This window comes from Microcaecilia unicolor, chromosome 7, assembly GCF_901765095.1.
Source record: "Microcaecilia unicolor chromosome 7, aMicUni1.1, whole genome shotgun sequence".
NCBI lineage: Eukaryota > Metazoa > Chordata > Amphibia > Gymnophiona > Siphonopidae > Microcaecilia > Microcaecilia unicolor.
This window is the reverse complement of record NC_044037.1, coordinates 220,612,639-220,632,982: the sequence shown is the minus strand read 5'-3', so window position 1 is coordinate 220,632,982 and position 20,344 is coordinate 220,612,639.

The window sequence follows — 20,344 nt, the reverse complement described above, 5'->3', positions numbered from 1 at the left end:
CACACAAAGTAAGGGAGCTGTGCACCTGGGAGCAATTTCTGAAGTCCTCTGCAGTGCCCCCTAGGGTGCCCGGTTGGTGTCCTGGCATGTCAGGGGGACCAGTGCACTACGAATGCTGGCTCCTCCCATGACCAAAGGGCTTGCATTTAGTCGTTTCTGAGATGGGCATCCTTGGTTTCCATTATTGTTGAAAATCAGAAATGATCAAGTCTAGGGACGACCATTTCTAAGGACGACTTAAATTTCAGGATTTGGGCGTCCCCAACCGTATTATCGAGACGAAAAATGGACGTCCATCTTGTTTCGATAATACAGGTTTCCTTGCCCCTCCAGTAGAACATTTTGCGAGGACATCCTCAGCAAAACTTGGGTGTTCCCTTTCGATTATGCCCCTCCAAGTCACTCCTTATGCATTCTTGTCATGGGCCTGTATTATATTCTATTGTTGAAATATATTTCTACTGTACATTGGACCATTGGTTGTGTTTATAATTTAAACTTGGTGTACTGCTGAGTTTCTAAATAATTATATAAATAGATATATATATAGAGAGAGAGAGAGAGAGAGAGAGAGAGATCTGATGGCAGCTGACTGAATATTGTCTCCATATTTACCTGGTTATGCTAGTATTCCATAAAGAAAGCAAAGCATCTACTTTTCTTAATGTAATAGCTCTAAATAAGCATGTTCATAGCACTTAAAATAGATGTCCTCCTTTAGAATTGCCCTTATGATGTCAGCCTAAACGGAAAGATATTCTAAGAAGAGCTATACAGCAGACAGTTAAAATAAGTCAATGTCCCCAGAAATAAACACAAAAAGTGGCAAAAAATGCCCCAAAGGCAAGTACAAGAAAATCTATGCTCCCAAAGATGCAAACAAAATGTTAAAAATATGTCCAACAAACAGGGAACCAGAATGGAAGAGCCATGGTCACCATCTTCTCATCTTAAAGTAGTTATAGCAGAGGAAATTCAGGCAGAAAAGGAGGTAGGGGAAATCTCTGCAAATCAACCCAATCCGATTTTGCAAGCACTAAAAGAATGCCAGCACTTGCTGGGAGAAAAAAATTGATTCTCTCACAGCTGATACATCATTTGTAAGACAAGGTCTAAAAAGGCAAAATGCAAGCTTTGGAAATGTAGAAAAAAGGATCGGCTCCCTGGAGGATAGGGTACAAGAGCTGGAAAATGTAATAAAAAGGTGCTGAAGCAAGCAGATGCACAGGCATTCAAACTGGAGGACCTGGGAAATCGCTCCACAGGAAATAATACCAGAATATTAGGTATGCCTGAGGCTCAAAGATCCAAAAATTTCTAAGGAATCTTTTACAAAGCTGCAGTAGCATTTTTAGCTCACACTAATGATTAGCGCGTGCTAAATGCTAGAGATGCCTGGGGGAATATATGGGAGTCTCTAGCGTTTAGCGCATGCTTATTTTAAAAACATTAGCATACATTTATGATAGGACCCCTGAGTGATTTGTCTAAAAAGACATAATAAGGCACATTTGAGATAATTAAATTATATGCTGATATCCACATGGAAGTGTCCACATGGAGAACAGGGATGACATAAAGTTGACATATCTCTGCCCCTTGGAATATACAAATAAAACAAAAGTCATACTAAAGATATATCTGGAAGTGATCCAAAACAGGACCACTTCTATGCATACCATACCCCAACAATGAGAGGGGCTAACACATTGTATGTCACAGGAAAAATGCAGATATGTGTGCATCTTGTCCTGTCTTGGAGCTTTCATACATAGATCTGCCAGCCTCCCCCTGCCTGGGAATCAGCTGTCAGTGCACCGCTCCCTGCCACTTCTGAGCAAGTGACAGGGAGCAGGGCAACACAGACCCCCCCCCCCCCCCCCCCCGCACATCACCAAAGCACCCCCCCCACCCAAAGAACATCAACACCCCCGCCCCCCCCCCCCACACACACGTCACTCCCTCCCTCCCATCCCGTTCAAGGCCCCCTCACGCCCCTCCCACCGAGTTCCAGACTCCCCCTCCCTCCGATTTCAACGCAGAGGGCCGCGTAACTGACCCCTGGACCCCCCTACCGTGACCCTCTCGACCCCCCCTTTCCGCCGAAAACCCTACCCCGCCGCCATCGCATTCCTGTGCTGATGACAACCAAACTTCTCTTCTTAGCTGCGCCGGGGCGTTGCTTGATGAATGATCATCTGTTCAAGTTTCTGTGTGTGCTGTGCGTGCTGGTATTCAATAAAGAAAAGTAGGCATCTACTTTCTTTATAGAACAGGCTCCAAATAGAATTACCCTCTTGTTGCAAAACATGCAAAAAATACTACATGTAAGTAAAGAGGCCCTTAACCTTGAAAAAAGCAGCAGCATTTAACTGGAAGTGCAGGGATAAAGGGAAAAAATCTGTAGACACAAAAAATCTTTTGCAAAAATTGAAATGTAAATATATGATTGTTGCTTTTTCCAGCCAAGCTGTGTGGTATTTAATGTCAAAACACAATTGTTGACTAACCCTAAAGAAGCTAGAAATTGGACTGAGACCACTATGACTAAATCTACCTTAACTCCTACTTAAGGAAAATGTTCTATAATCCAAGATGGTGTTATATTCCATGGAAATGAGATACCAGCATCTAAGATGTCAGAGTATATTAATGTTTGCTTCAGCAGTGAATCATCTAGGCTGTTAAGCAAAGATTGCAAGATCACTTGTATATCCTATAAAAGAGCTGTTAAGATGTTAAAAGCTTCCTTAGGAACTGGAAGCAGTGTGGGTTTCAGGTGGAATTTATGGTTTGTTTTCATGTTTTGACTTCAGCGATATGTATAACTTGAAAATTATATCTTGGAATGTCAGAGGCCTGTACGATAAAATAAAAAGAATGATAATCTTGCAATATTTAGAATGACTTTATTTCTAACTTAATATTTCTCCAGGAGACACAAGGAACAGAACATTGAAAGAAAAAGGAGGCTGGATCTACCAAATAGTTTATACTACTTTTACAAATGCCACCAGAGGAATAATGTGAATTATTAATAAAAGAATTTCTTTGGTTCATACTAAAATGATAACAAGCAAAACGATCAGTATTTAATCATATTAGGCCTCCAAAATATAGCTCCAGTAATTCTGTTTAAAATATATGCATTCCTCTGTTAAATGCCGAGTGGAGAATGTATTTCAAATTGTGAAGAATACCTTAGTATATAAATTGTTTGATATGTAGGTGAACAATCGTCTAACACACTGTAAAATTACACTGGCTTCTTTATTTCTATTTTGTTTGTTTAAAATAGAATAAAATTTAAAAATGTTAAAAAGAAGGATGAAACTGGCTTTATCCGACAAAGGTAATTTTATCTTATTAATTCCTTAAAGTTAAAACTGATAAATGGAAATGTCTCAGTGAATGGGTGCTTTGATATACTTTGTTCTTTTCCTGGAGTGCATTTTGGCCCCTCTAGATCATCTCAAGAAGCCTCCATTTCTCTGGTGAAACCCAAACAATGTTCAGATTATCAGGCTTATTTTCGAATGAGAAGGACACCCATCTTTCGACAGAAATCGGAAGATGAGCGTCCTTCTCACAGGGTCGCCCAAATAGGCATAATCGAAAACCGATTTTGGGCATCCTCAACTGCTTTCCATCATAGGGACGACCAAAGTTCACGGGGGCGTGTCAGAAGCATAGCGAAGGTGGGACTGGGGCATGCCTAACACATGGGCGTCCTCGACCGATAATGAAAAAAAGAAGGGCATCCCTGACGAGAACTTGGGCGACTTTACTTGGTCCATTTTTTCTTACAGCCAAGCCTCAAAAAGATGCTCGAACTGACCAGATGACCACCGGAGAGAATGGGGGATGATCTCTCCTTACTCCCCCAGTGGTCACTAACCCCCTCCCACCCTAAAAAAAAATTTAATATTTTTTCCAGCCTCTATGCCAGCCTCAAATATCATACCCAGCTACATGACAGCAGTATGCAGATCCCAGGAGTAGTTTTAGGGGGTACTGCAGTGCACTTCAGGCAGGCAGACCCAGGCCTATCCCCCCCCCTACCTGTTACACTTGTGGTGGTAAATGTGAGCCCTCCAAGACCCACCCGAAACCCGCTGTACCCACATCTAGGTGCCCCCCTTCATCCCTAAGAGCTGGTAGTGGTGTACAGTTGTGGGGAGTGGAGGTTCGGGGGGGGGTTGGGGGGCACAGCACACAAGGTAAGGGAGCTATGCACTTGGGAGCTTTTTCTGAAGTCCACTGCAGTGCCGCCTAGGGTGCCCTGGCATGTCAGGGGGACCAGTGCACTATGAATGCTGGCTCCTCTCATGACCAATTGGCTTGGATGTGGTCGTTTCTGAGATGGGCGTCCTCGGTTTCCATTATCGCCGAAAATCGGGGATGACCATCTCTGAGGTCGACCTAAATGTTGAGATTTGGGCGGCCCCGACCATATTATCGAAACGAAAGGTGGACGCCCATCTTGTTTTGATAATACGGGTTTCCCCGCCCCTTCGCCTGGACGTCCTGTGAGGACGTCCTCAGGAAAACTTGGGCACCCCATTCGATTATGCCCCTCTATGTATTTGCATTCTAGAATCACAGTTTATTCACACATCTCCCATCTGTTTAAGGACCAGGATCAGAAACAGCAAAGTACAAAAATAAACATCCTTACTCTTCAAATTTGTCTCCCAGATATTCTACTTGTAAAGTAAAATAAAACTGAAAGAACAGTGGTAGGAGGAAAGTAAGATGATTGCTAGTAGTTAGAATTGCATTTGTATCTATTACCTCCCTGTATGATTTCACTGCAAATTGCTTTGGATTGAACTCCCATGATATACTGAAGGTGATAGAAAATGACAGCAGATAAAGGCTGTGTAACCTATCCAATCTGCCCATCTATACCATCTACTATCTCTTCCTCTTCATAAAAGATCCATGCTTTCTTGAATTCAGATACAATTCTCATCTCCACCACCTTCACCAGGAAGTCTTTCCATGCATCCACCACTCTTTCCATAAAGAAGTATTTCCCTAGATTAGTCCTGAGTCTATCCTCTTTTAACTTCATCTTATGCCCTCTCATTCCAGTTTCCTTTCAGTTGAAAGAGACCAACTCCTGCGCAAAGTCTATAAGTGAAGTCTGACCATTGTAGTAGCCACCCTCTGAACCAACTCCATCCTGTTTACATCATTTTGAAGGTGCAGCCTCAGAATTGTACACAATATTTTAAATGGGGTCATTCCAGAGACTTATACAGAGGCACTATTACTTCCTTTTTCCTGCTGGCTATTTTTCTTCTTATAAACAAATCTTCAGGCTTCGCCAGGTCCCTCCTCATCTTATCCACAGCAGGTTTTGTTCTTGAGCCGGTTCTTTTTAACATTTTTGTAAGTGATATTGCTGAAGGGCTGTCTAGTAACTTTGCCTCTTTTGCTGATGTTACCAAAATCTGCAATAAGGTAGACACTCCTGATATTGTGGATAACATGAGCAAGGACCTAGCACAGCTTGAAGAATGGTTTGGAATTTGGCAGCTAAGATTTAATGCTATAAAATGCAGGGTGGGGAAAGGGAAATGGGACTTGATATACCACCTCTCTGTGGTTTTTGCAACTACATTCAAAGCGGTTTACATAGTATATACAGGTACTTATTTGTACCTGGGGCAACGGAGAGTTAAGTGACTTGCCCAGAGTCACAAGGAACTGCAGTGGGAATGCATTTGAGCTGCAAAAATCCAAAGGAACAGTATAGCTTAGGTGGTGAAGAATTTTTTGCATGAAAAAGGAGCTAGATTTGGGTGTGATTGTATGTGAGGATCTTAAGGTGGCCAAACAGGTAGAAAAGGCAATGATGAAGGCTAGAAGGATGCTTAGGTGCATAGGGAGAGGAATAGGGAAAAAGGAGGTGATGATGCCTCTGTATAAGTCTCTGGTAAGACCTCTTTTAAAATAATGTATACAGTTGAGAAGCCCACCTTCAAAAAGATATAAACAGGATGGAGTCAGTCCAGAGAGCAGTTACCAATATGGTCAGTGGTCTTCATCATAAAGTATATGGGAACAGACTTAAAGATCTCAATATATCTACTTTGGAAGAAAGGCGGGAAAGGGGAGATATGATAAAGACATTTAAATACCTACATGGAATAAATTCATAGGAGTCGAGTCTCAACTGAAATGAAGCTCTGGAACAAGGGGGCATAGGATGAAGGTGAAAGGGGATAGACTTAGATGCAACCCAAGGAAGTTCTTCATGGAAAAAGTGCTGAAGTCGTAGAACGGCCTCCCGGTAGAAATGGTGGAGACGAAAACAGTATCTGAATTCAAGACAACTTGGGAGTGGTAGGGGGAATAGATGGCATGGATGGACTGGATAGGCCATATGGAGGGGCATTTTCAATATAACGTCTAAGTCCAACTTTGGACGTTTTGCACAAAACATCCAAAATCCGAATAGGAAAGAAGGTCATTTTCGAAAAAGGAAAACATATATCTTTTTTTTTTTTTTCAAAAATACCATTTCAAACAAGGTTTTGTGCTTTGTACATTTTTTGGACCATTTAAAAAAAAAAAAAATCCAAATGAAAAACGTTGAAAATCAAGCCATGACAACCCAGACATCCCAGGAGCAGTGATGTAGCCAAGGGTGGGCTCAGGCCCACCCACCTTAGGTTCAGGCCCACCAAGTAGCAGCACACCTATAATGTGGCTGGCAGGGACCCCAAGCCCCACCAGCCAAAAACTCCCAATAACTGTTTGCTGCCGGTGAAAATCTGCTATTTAAAAGATATATGGGGGAGAGGGGATGTTTGAAAGACCATATGGCATGCAGACGAGAGAGGGAGAAACCAAATCACTTGTAGGACAAGGTGGAGTTCTGTCCACCCACCTTGGGTCCAGGCCCACCCAAACTTGGGGTCTGGCTACGCCCCTGCCCAGGAGAGCAATGAGACACCCTAGGGGGTACTACAGTGGACTTCAAATAAATGTTCCTAGGTACACATCTCACCATTGCTCCCTTATCTTGTCTGCTGAACCTTCCAAAACCCACTACCACCAACTGTACGCCACTGCAATAGCACTTATGGGTGAAGGGGGCACTTATATCTGGGTAAGTGGATTTCTGGTGAGTTTTTGAGGGATCACAGTTTCCACCACAAGTGTAACAGGTAGGAGAAGGTATAGGCCTGGGTCTACTTGTCTGCAGTGCACTGTACCCACCACTAGACTACTCCAGGGACCTACATTCTGCTCTAATGGACCTGAGTAGAACATCTGAGGCTGGCATAGAGGCTGGTAAGAAATATTTTTAATCATATTGTTGGTAGGTGGGAGGGGTCAGTGACCACTGGGGGTGTAAGGGGAGGTCATCCCTGATTTCCTTCAGTGGTCATTTAGGGCATCTTTTTGTGCCTTATTTATTCTAAAAACTGGTTTAGCTCACAATGTCTTAGTTATCCTGGAAGGTTTTGATTTGTTCTAATGTGGCTGTAAAACGTCCAAGTCTTAGGAATGCCCAAATCCTGTCCTTAACATACTCCTTGAGATTTGGACGCATTGCAGACAAACATCATAGGAAGACATCTGAAAAATAGGTTTCAAAAATATTGATTTGGATGTTTTTGTGAGGAAAACATCCAAGTGCTTCTTTATGCCACTTTTTAGACATTTTTCTCTTTCGAAAATGAGCCCCATGGTCCTTATCTGCCTACATTTTTCTATGTAACTGCTTAGATAAAGTTTGTGAACCTTTTAGGAGGCTCTGTATTTTAGCACAGTTTATACTCCAAATATGATTAGATCCCAACTAACCCTGATGAGAGAAAAATAACCTCATTCAACAAATGTAAATAACTGAGGCAAAATAATACATTTTGATTGTTTATGAAAACAAATGAAAACCCTTAATTCAGTAAATGGTGGCACTTCTTTGAGCACCAATTTCTTCTACTAACCGTTTCCTGCAATTGTTAATCAGTTTCTCACATCATCTTTGAGGAAATTTGAGTATTCTTCCATATGAAACTGATGAGGACAATTCAATGCATTAAACAGCAACACATCCTTAATGACAACGTACTTATTGCTTGGATTGCAAGACGCTGACAAAAACATGTAATAATCGAAAAGTTTTGATTGTAAGCTCTATTGAGCAGGGACTGTTTCTCTGTGTCAGGTGTTCAGCGCTGTGTGCGTCTGGTAGCGCTATACAAATGCTAATAATAATAATAATAATTAAAACAACTGTTGACAAGTCATAACTAAAATGCATGTTGCCAGCTAGGCCTAAGAAATTGTCAGAGGCTTTAATGAATAGAACTGCTTTCAACTGCAGCTACTTCAACTCAGATCATATTAGTAGTGGCAGAGAGTTCCACATTTGAGACCCAACTGAATATCTTAGCTGGGTTGAGACAAGGAGTAGCCTAGTGGTTAGAGCTTCAGGCTTGACATCTAGCAGTGGGCAGTTCAATTCCCACTGCTGCTCCTTATGATCTTGGGCAAGTCACTTAACTCTCTATTGTCTCAGGTACAAAAGTTAGGTTATGAGTCCTCCAGGGACAGAGCAATGCCCAGTGTATCTACATGTAACTCACCTAGAGCTATGACTGAAAAAAATGTGAGCAAAATCCAAAATAACTCAAATTTATATTGAATGAAAAGGCTTGAGCTAAATATAAATAAATAACCTGTCAATAGTCAGAACCTGGCAGTCATCATTATTTTAAATATTGGCCACTTCGGCAGTGCATGGATAACTTCCAACCCTGTCTTAGCTCTGCCTTTAAACAACTCTGGCAGCACCTGGATAGTACCAGGGCAGTCAGACCTGATATTCAGCAGCCCTTTCCAATTAATTGTCACTGAATATTAACCAAGGGCTCAGTCAATGCGAGTTAGCAGGATAGGAGCCACTCTTATGTGGTTAACCCACATGGAATATCAACCCCCAAATAAATAACTGAGAAGCCCTTTACCAAACAGCATTACAAAGTGGCCTTAGCATGCCCTTATGCTGTCATTCTTGCACACTAAGGCCATTTTTACAGCTGAGGTAAAAATGCCAAAATTACTATTTTTGGTATTAATGGTCATCTACTAAGCATATGTTAATTGGTTAGTGCTTGGCAAGGTGGATGACTAACTAACTAACTAACTAACTAACATTTCTAAAGCGCTACTAGGGTTACGCAGCGCTGTACAATTTAAACATAGAAAGACAGTCCCTGCTCAAAGAGCTTACAATCTAAAAGACAAGAGAACAATCTAAAGACAAGTGTACAATCTAGAAGACGAGTGAACAGTTAATCTGATAGGGTGGATAGATTGGGGCATTCTATATTTCTCAAGCAGTTAGGCGCCAAAGGCAGCATTGAAGAGGTGAGTTTTAAGCAGAGATTTGAAGATGGGTAGGGAGGGGGCATGGCATATGGGTAAAGGAAGATTGTTCCAGGCATAGGGTGAGGCAAGGCAGAATGAGCAGAGCCTGGAGTTGGCAGTGGTGGAGAAGGGTACTGAGAGAAGGGCTTTGTCCTGTGAGCGGAGGTTACGGGCGGGAACATAGGGGGAGATGAGGGTGGAGAGGTAGTGAGGAGCCGCAGACTGAGTGCATTTGTAGGTAAGGAGGAGGAGCTTGAATTGTATGCGATATCTGATCGGAAGCCAATGAAGTGATTTGAGGAGAGGGGTGATATGAGTATATCGGTTCTGGCGGAATATAAGACGTGCGGCAGCGTTCTGAATGGATTGAAGGGGGGATAGATGGCTGAGTGGGAGGCCGGTGAGGAGTAAGTTGCAGTAATCAAGGCGAGAGGTCATGAGAGCGTGGACGAGAGTTCTGGTGATGTGCTCAGAGAGGAAAAGGGCGAATTTTGCTGATGTTGAAGAGGAAGAAGCGACAGGTCTTGGCAGTCTGTTGGATATGCACAGAGAAGGAGAGGGAGGAGTCGAAGATGACTCCGAGGTTGCGGACAGATGGGACGGGGAGGATGAGGGTGTTATCAACTGAGATAGAGAGTGGAGGAAGAGGAGAAGTGGGTTTAGGAGGAAAGACGAGGAGCTCGGATGACACTAACTGATTAGCACAGAGCACACCCATTCTCCACCCCAGACACGCCCCCTGCACCAAAAAATAAATTTTATTTTTAGCGCAGGTATAGCTTGCACACATGGCAAAATTACCACAAGAATCTCAGCATGCATCACTTTGTAAAAGGGCTCCTGAACACATAGTTTGTGCAATAAAAGCTTAGCACTGAGGTAAGTAGGTGTTCCATTTTTCAATACTCAGAATATTAATAAGCAGACCTAAAATTTCATTGGGTAACCAAAGCAAACCAAGGAAGCACCTCAAGCATCAAGTGATGTCGTCCAGCAAGGGATCCTTTTACTAAGGTGCACTGAAAAATGGCCTGCGGTAGTGTAGGCACATGTTTTGGGCACGCACAGATCCATTTATCAGTGCGCCTGAAAAAAATGCTTTTTTTAAATTTTTGCCAAAAATGGACATGCGGCAAAATCAAAATTGGCGCGTCCATTTTGGGTCTGAGACCTTACCGCCAGCCATTGACCTAGCGGTAAAGTCTCATGCGGTAACTGGGCGGTAATGACCTATGCACGTCAAATGCCACTTGGTGTGCGTCCGATACGCACGTCCGAAAATCTCTTTCATGTATATTCATTGCAGATATCCTAAAACCCTGACTGGCAAGGGGGTACTCCAGGACTGACTTGGAAAATACTGTTGTATTGTATCCCTTTTAAAATAAATTAAACATTTTGGGCCCGATATTTAAAACTATTTAACCAGCCAGGAATCCTGGCCAGTTAAATTGCATTTTAGTGCCTAACCATGGATATTCAGCGGGAGATAACTGGTTATCTCCAGCTAAATATCTGAGGTTAGCGCTAGCTGCTAACTGGCTATGTTTAGCGGTTAAAATAGGTCGCATAAGTAGCAGGTCTATCTTTAACTGCTAAGTGCCAGATTCTATATATGGCACCTAAAAACAAAATCTGCATGGTAATCATTTCTGCCTAAGTGTATTCTATAAGCGATGCCTAGATTTAGACACGGTATATAGAATATGTTTAATTGATATCCCAGCGCTTAAAACTATGTGCGTCCATTTACACCAATGAAAACTTGGTATAAATTCCTTTATGTGCACTGGCCACATTCTATAACAACATGCGTAAATTTTGGAATACCCACAAAATTCTCATTTCCCCACCCATAGCCATGCCCCTTTTGAAATATGTGCTTTAGAATTCAGGTGCAGTTCATTACACAATCCACTTATCAAGTTATGTGCATAAATTCTAATTATTGCCAGTTAGTGCTCAATATTGTTTGTTAAGTGCTGTTTTAATATGCTGATTGACTTGTTAAGTCAATTAAGTTACACATGTTGTTACAGATTACGCCTGGATTTCGGCATGGATCTCTTGACTCGCTACATAGAATCCAGCAGTAAGCACTTAACCAGTTAGCGCTGAATATCCAAACCAGTTAAGTTGCCACATTCAAAAATGAAGCCGGATATTCAATGCCAGTCACCACCGGAAATGGCCCGGCATTGAATATTCAGGTTTAACACCAGCTGCCCTCCGCCAGCTGAATATCAGTGGGTTTGAATTCTAAAAAGAAAAAGATCATAAAATCCGTTAAATATTAGTCTGTCACTTCAATAAAATAACACACATAATTATATATGCCATCCAAAAACTCCATGTTTTTGATCAGAATAGTAATTTAATAAATCATTCTTTTAGAATTCGCTTCATTAGACATTTCAGCCAAGAGTGTAGCCTTCTGGTCAATAGGAAATAAAATATGAACTGCAATACTGCAGCTGGCTTTTCCTGAACTATTTCAGCAGGGAAAAGCTGTTCAAATAAAAAAAATGTTATGACAGAATATGGTTTATAATGGAAGATTACTTCCTAATTATTAATCTTTCCCCTACAGAGCTTTCATATCACCTATAAACTGCTTTTAATACATTTTATCCCAAACTAGATTACTGAAAATCCATGAAAATATAAAGAGATTAGGCTGAACTTAGTGGGGAGAGAGAGACATTTACCACAGTGTGAGGAATGCTTTAGAGTTCTGTTGAGATCTATAATTCTTGCTAACTACAGAAACCCCTGCTGGAAGCATGCCACATGTGTTTTACATTAAGCTGCAAACATTTCTCTCACCATTACAGGTCATTTATTTCATATCTTCAAAATGGGCTAACTTCATGAAATTATGTTATTGCTCACCTTTTCAGCTTTTGCAACTGAAAACAGAATTGTGTTTAAAAAAAAAAAGCATAAGGTGAATTCATCCATGCAGGCATTTTTCCCTTTCAGATAAGAAATCAATTCAGTGTTATTTGTATGATTTGAGTTTATTAAACCTTTGCAGAATAATGAAATAAAAATTATACTCATGGTTGATCTGGCAAAAACGTATAAGCTATTTGGGCTTTGGTATATATAGCTCTAAATATGGAACTTTCAAACAAACTCTGTAATTTACATAGAGCAGAATTTCAGAAAGGATGTCTAAGTGTGTACATCACAGATTGAAGTTAATGCAGCAGTAAAAGGTTACACCAATCCCTTGAAGCAGCAGCATAAATATTAGCTGCAAAACGCTGGCCATTGTCGGAGTGTGAAATAGAGAGTTTCATTGGGACAGAAATCTTACTCGTCCCCGCTGGAATCTTACCCATTCCCTCCCATCCCCACCCGTTCCCGCAAGAATTTAACCCGTCCCCACCCATCCCCACAACAGAAGTTGGAACTTGGAACACTGGTGCGCACATGTAAGACTTGATACTGATTCACTGGCATTGTGCTGAGAGGTCACCACATGCACGCGCCAGTAGGTCAGGTGACATCTGATGCTTGTGCCTATGTCAGAGCTGAGGTCTGCGCATCAGCCCAGGAGAAGAGGATTAATAGTAACATAGTAAGTGACAGCAGATAAAAACTGAACAGTCCAGTCAGCCCAATAGTCACACTCATTATCAATTCATAATTAAATCAACAATGAACATGACATTATATACTTGATTATGGTCTTTCTTTGGCATTCCCGGGACATAGACCATAGAAGTCCGCCTGACCCTATCCTTACGTTCCAACTGCTAGTGTTGTTGTCAAAACCCAATCCAGCCTATTTGTGTTCTCATTTGTGGGAAACAGATCATAAAAGTAGACTTTCCGCATCTGTGCTGTTAAAGCAAGGAGGAGACAGCACGCAAAGAACTTGGTACTTAGTAAGTGAGAGGCTGCCGCAAGTGCAGCGTACCACTTCCACGGGAACCCTACAGGAATTGTTTCTGTCCCCATGGGAACACCACAGGAACAGCTTCTGTCCCCACAGGAACCCCGCAGGAACAGCTTCCATCCCCACGGGAAACCCACTGAACCACTTCCATCCCCACAGGAACCCCGCAGGGGATTCCCGCGAACCCCTTTCCCGTGCAAGTCTCTAGTGTGAAATTGCCAGCTGAAGAGCAATTATTAAGCTAAATGCTGTTTGTATAATGTAAAATACTTTTGGCTTATAATATAATAAAGAAAAGTTTTTTATGCCTATGATAGAAAAGTAAACTGTTAAATAATTACGGCACTTATCTACTTTAACCAAGCTAGTGCAATACAAGAATGTAGATGTTTGTGCAGGAATAGACAACTATAATGTGTTATTTTGTTAGGGGAAAGTCTCATATAGTCACCAGGGCACTCTTATATTGTTTCTCTCACCGATAAGGTGAACCCCTGCAGGTGACGGTTTTAATCATAGACAAAACCCCCTTCCTGCCTAAGTGTGCGGTGGCAATCCAAGTGTTTGTTTTTTGTTGTTTTTTTTTTGTTTTACTACTAAATACTGCATACTTATTGTGCGATTAACCACACACGCAAAACATCAATCTGCTGACAATAGCTGGCTTAAGATAATCACTTATGTAGGTGTTCTGGTGTACATGTAAGTCTCTGAGCCCCGACAGGTGCCTGTTTCGCTTTTCAAGCTTTGTCAAGGGATATACCTCAGCACCAGATCTGTTGAAAAAAGGCAACGCCTGTCAGCTATTTCACTGGCTTTGTCGTACCAGCACGATCTATCATCATCATCATGGCTCACATAGTTACAAACTCCTTCTCAGTACGCCGCCACACTCGACTGATGGCGGCGGCGTCTTATCAACAATAACAGGACTGGAAGTGCCTCAAGTCTCCCAGCACTTCCGGATTCAGATTGTGTTCACATAAAACATCCTCAGTGCAAGTATGTATTCAGCCCCCTGGGTTCCAAGGTATCTAAATGATAGATCCAGAAGGTTTTTTGTTGCAATAGTTTTCTGTTGCAATCACCACCCCTAGTGGAGGGGACAACGTGATCAATCACCATACATCTTAAGTCGCTCGCTGTATGTTTTGTACTGTTGAACCAGCGGTGCTCCAATGTTCTGGGTTGTGATGCGGGACCTGTGCTCTGTCATCCTCGCATGTAGTGATCTACTTGATTTCCCTACATCAGTGGCGTAGCCACCGGTGGGCCTGGGTGGGCCAGGGCACACCCACTTAGGGTTCAGGCCCACCCAACAGTATAGTGGTAGCTGGTGGAGATCCCAAGCTCTATCAGCTGAAGACTTCCCTTTGATGGGAAGCCAAGGTGGAAAGAAGCGTTTTCTCGTCAGCTGAGATATTTTTTTGGTGGTGGTGGTGGTGGTGGTGAAGAACACTTGATGCCCACCCACTTCTTGTCTAGGCCCACCCAGAATCTGTTGTCTGGCTACGCCCCTGCCCTACATACACCTTATTGCAAGGACAACTAATGTAGTATATGATGTCTGAAGTGCGATAGGTAGTGTGATGTCTTAGGTGATACAACCGACCATTGTGTGTGAAACATGTCGCTTCCACTGTCAGTTCACGGGTTTTACAATTCACCCTATTACATTTATAGTGGCCCTGTGCCACAGTTGAAATGATGGGTACTTCCTCCGGTAACTGTGCAGGACTGAGCAATTCTTTACGTTCTTTGCCCATGAGAATGCTGTCCTCAGTCGATGCTGTAAAAACAGTGGATGTGTCTTCATAACATCCCAGTGTTGTCTAATGATGCTGGCTACTGCTTCTCCACCTGGTGCAAACTGCATCACACAAATGTCATCACTGGGTCTGATTGGTCTGTGGGTTGTCTCCCTTGTAAGAGATAATCTCTGTTGTTATACTTAGCACGAAGATATGCCCATCGGAGCACCTTCTGAGGGTATTTCCTGTATGTTAGATTAGTATGAAAGCGCTTAGCTTGTGTTTTGAAATCGTCATCAGTTGTGCAGATCCATCTAAAATGGAGAAATTGTGAAAAGGGAAGGCTTTCGCATCGCACCCTAGGGTGGCAGCTGCTGAATTCTAGAATGTTGTTTCTATCAGTCGGTTTGGTGAATACTTTCATTGAAAACGTCCAATGCATCAGCTTGACCTGCTACTGAATATTCAGGCTCAGCGCATTTTCAGAAATATACATTCAGATCTACCAGCTGCAGATCTTTGCCCATCAGTCAATCTGTTCAAAATTCAGTATGGACTGACCGAGTGGCAAAAGTCAGAATGAGCAAGGAGCAAGGTCTCCTCCCAGAACCCTGTAATTAGGGTTACCATACATCTTCTTTTAAGAGGACATGTCCTCCTTTTGGACTTTTTCAGGTATGTCCTGAGCCAGGTTTTTTAATTTTTAGGAAAACATCCTCTTTTTCTTTTTATGTGCCCATGACCAACATTCCTACCCACATAATGAGAGAAATCATCTCTGGGCTATTAATCAGTCTGGACACTTTGGGGTTCTAAAGAGAGAGAAAGGCTATGCTGCTCTCATCTCTGTTCTCTGCTGGTTGAACCTGTCAAAGGAATTTTGTTAGTGGAGCACAACTTTAAGCATATGTCATGCAAAGACTTTCAGAAGCCAGCCAAAATTGTTGAGGGGTATCCGCTCCTCTGATAAGTACGCTTGGGCTCAGACTCAGTCAAACTCAAATCCGGAAGTTTTTGAAAAGTAGATTATTGTCTATTACTGTACTGTAAGTCAGTCACTGTTTGATGTGTGTTCATTAACCAAAATCCATTTACTCATTTGCTACGATTAAATATTTCATTATCATAGGTAGCAGCCATTTTTATTTTTTGTGTCCTCTTTTTTATCTCCACAATATGTAATCCTACCTGTAACCTTAAGACACCAATCACCCGAAGTCTCTATTATTTTTATGAAGTCTCTTTTATTGAATAAATCACAGATAATTTACTCACAGTCAGATGTTCAGAGGTATGGCCCCAGGTCATAGAGACTCCGTGGTGCTGAGAGCTGTATCAGAGGTTGGAGATAGAAGTCTGAAAGAAGGCAGCTCTATTGCATAGGTGAGGAGCGATTGAAGTCAGGTAGAAATAGCTCAGCGCTGGGTGACTGGAGAGTGCAATATCTTACTGGGAAGATATATTCAAGGTAAAAAAAAAAAAAACAGGTTCGTTACAGGGAGTTTCAGCAGGACAGAGCTATCTGGAATGAGATGGTACATGCTCCATGTCTCTAGCTAGGTGGTCGTCGGAAAGCCTCATGGCAGAAGGGACAAAGAGGTGTTGAGGCTTCACGTGGGTTCAGGGAGGAGCAGATAAAGACCAATGGGGACAGATCCTGCCATCGGGTAGCAAGGGGTGGTCCTAGAGGACAGCTCTCGATTGGAGGTAAAGGTCATACCTGGCTGACCTTCCAGGACAGAGATAGTGAGAATGACCAGGAAATGATAGCAGGAAGACAAAAGAGCCAAGCTTGGCAGAGAGAGGGAGGAGGTCTGGGCAGCCTCACAACCAGTGGTACAGTTTTTAACACAGCCAAGTAAGTGTGGTTGTGCTGCCTGTGAACTACATTACCCACCGTGCATTGCTCGTGTATCTTTGCAGTGAGAAAGTGCAGCAATGATAGTCCTTAGAACTGAGAATGACAGTAAAAGCATTAAACACATTTTAGGATCACATTATAAACTAGTGCGAGTCTGTCGGAGGACAGAACATGCATCTAGAATTAGGTACAGCTATGGCTGCTAGGCGTATTCTATAAACCCGCTAGGCGTATTCTTCTTTATTCTTTATTGCACTTGCTATACCACTTCAACTGATGCACAGAGCTAAGGAGCCCTTTTATTAAGACGTGTAGGTGCCTATGCGCGCCCATTGCATGCCAATTTGGAACTACCGCCCAGCTACCATGTGGCCGGGCTAGTAATTTTTTTTTTTGCACATCCACTACACGCACTGGAAAATATATTTTATTTTCTGGCATGCGAAGTTAACCGGGCAGTAATCGGCATTGTATGCACGCAGACGATTTACTGCTTGGTTAATGTGTGAAACCGTACCACTAAGTGAATAGGTGGCGGTAAGGTCTCAGGCTCAAAATGGACGCACACCAATTTTGTCGCACATCCATTTTCAGCCAAAAAAGGCCTTTTATGCAAACACGCTGAAAAATGGACCTGCGTGCATCCAATATACACGTCTACAATAGCGCAGGCCATTTTTTGGCACACCTTAGTAAAAGGAACCCTAACCAGCTTATTTTCGAAAGAGATCGCCGGCCATCTTCTGACACAAATTGGGAGATGGTCAGCGACCTCCTAAATCCAGTCAATCGGTATATCGAAAGCCAATTTTGGCCGGCTTCAACTGTGTTCCATCACGGACCGGCGAAAGCTCAAGGGGGCGGCACGGTAGCGAAGGCAGGACAGGGGCAGGATGGGTGGCATGCGTTGAGATGGCCAGCTTCGCCCAATAATCGAAAAAAAAAAACCGGCCTTGACGAGAATTTGGTCCACTTTATTTGGTCCCCTTTTTTTCAGGTCCAAGTCCCAAAAAAGTGCCCCAACTGACCAGATGACCACCGGAGGAAATCGGGGATCACCTCCTCTGACTCCCCCAGTGGTCACTAACCCCCTCCCACCCTCAAAAATACAAATTTTAAAACTTTTTTTTTGGCAGCCTCTATGCCAGCCTCAAATGTCATACTCAGGTCCATCGCAGCAGTATACAGGTCCCTGGAGCAGTTGTGGTGAGTGCAGTGGACTTCCGGCAGGCGGACCCAGGCCCATCCCCCCCTACCTGTTACACTTGTGGTGGAAAATGGGAGCCCTCCAAAACCCACCTGAAACACACTGTGCCCACATGTAGGTGCCCCCCTTCACCCCTTAGGGCTATGGTAGTGGTGTATAGTTGTGGGGAGTGTGTTTTTTTTTTGGGGGGGGGGGTTGGGGGCTCATCACCCAAAGTAAGGGAGCTATGCACCTGGGAGCTTTTTTTTTTTTTTAAACTTTTTAGAAGTGCCCCCTAGGGTGCCCGGTTGGTGTCCTGGCATGTGAGGGGGACCAGTGCACTATGAATCCTGGCAGACATTAATTAGGTAGGGGTTCATCCCTATTGAGCAGCTTTAGAGGAGAAAGTGCATCATTGGTTAATCTTTGAGTTGTATAAGACTCTCAGAGGTCATAGATTTGAGAAATTCAAGAATATGAAACTTTGAGAATCCAATCTTAGGGAAGTCTGAAAAGCAATGGAGGGAGTTATTTGGTACTGCTAACAAGTTCTTCAATTTTGGTTTGCAGTTAAGGAAAACACGTATAAAAATTATTTAGATGATACTTAACTCCAGTAAGGCTGCATAAAATGTTCCCAGCAGCCTTGGAGCACTGCTGGAGAAATTGTGGGGAGACTGGTTCCTATTTATACATACCGTGGCTTTGCGTGAAAATAATCCCTTTTGGAAGCAAATCCAGAAAGCAATTAAGAATATTTTTGGTGTGAAGATTCAACTGTCCCCAACATGTTTTTATTGGGAGACTGGCTTGCAGACATTCCCAGTGACCTCCAGAGGCCTATGGAAACATGACTATTGCTGCCAGATAAGAGGTTCCTTATTACTGGAACATTGGATTAACTGAGTCTGCAGAGCAGGACAATGGAAAAACTTACTGCTATACAACATATGATATGATAAATTTGAGAACATGTGGGCAGATCTGATCAGTCTTGATGAATGAAACCTCATAGCATACGTATCAATAGCTTATTGTGATGAATTGGGAAGAACATTTTAGGAAGGTGAGGGGAAGGAGGGAGGAGACATGTTTGGGGAAAAAACTTGTCAGGGAAATACTGATTATATAAGATGGAAACTTGTTTTCATTTTACATGATTTGAGCTAGGGCTGTAACCTACAGTTGAATGAAAACTGCATTTAAAAAAATCTTTATAGTGGCACAAAAACTACTGTCATCTTTTATGCAATAAAATGTCAAGTTTTCCTCTCCCTGGCAGCAAATGATATATACATGTGCTAAAGATTATTTAATACCACTAGACCACCAGGGAAGAAAATTTAGGTGAACTGCAGCAGAGCTGTATCATTTATTTTTATTACCACACATTAAAAATTACTTTTATAGATAATTGTTTTTCTCCAGCAAGAGACGAGAGCCAGAAATTATTGAACAGCACGGGGCCACCAAGGAGAAATTTTGAATGTTGTCATTTCATTCAGAAAATTAGTTTACAAAAGGAATTAATGCTGCTTTTAACTGCAGTTGGTTGAAGAATGATTTTGAAACAGATCAGAGTCATGGTTCAAGCTAGAGTCAGTTTTATATTGATCAAGCAGCCCAGTTGGATTTGTAACCTTCCAATTAGAATGGCCCTCCTCAACAAGGCAAAACGAAGTGAATTTGTTTATAGTACAAGATGTGTACCAGATCTAGGTCTCCAAATGTATTCCCGAGCTGTACCATTATAGTACCTTACTACTTTGCTTCTATTGTATTTAGATCAAGTGCCCCCAAAATCAGTCTTCAAGAGCTGCAGGTTTTCAGACCAACTTCTTGCACATATATCTCATGTATATTCATTGTGGAACTTCTGAAAACCAGACAAGCTCTCGAGGATTGGCTTTAGGGGCCCTTTGATGTAGTCCAATGAGGCCAAAAATGTAAATTTGATTCTCTGTAAGAACTGTAAAGCAAATCTACTGAAACTAACATAACATCATGCTGATAAATGTTTAATCTTATAAGTATGACCTACTCAGACTGAAGTTTGAGCTCAGGCTCAATTTAGAAAAGTTGAAGAGGGCTATCCTTCATATTAAACACCTCAGGTAAGTCTGCAACATGAATGGTAAGGACAGCAAGTACATCTTGAGTGCCAGCAAATTCATATTTCATTTGGTACATGAGTTTGTTCACAAAACTGTATATCAAAAAAGGGTTTTACATATATATATATATAT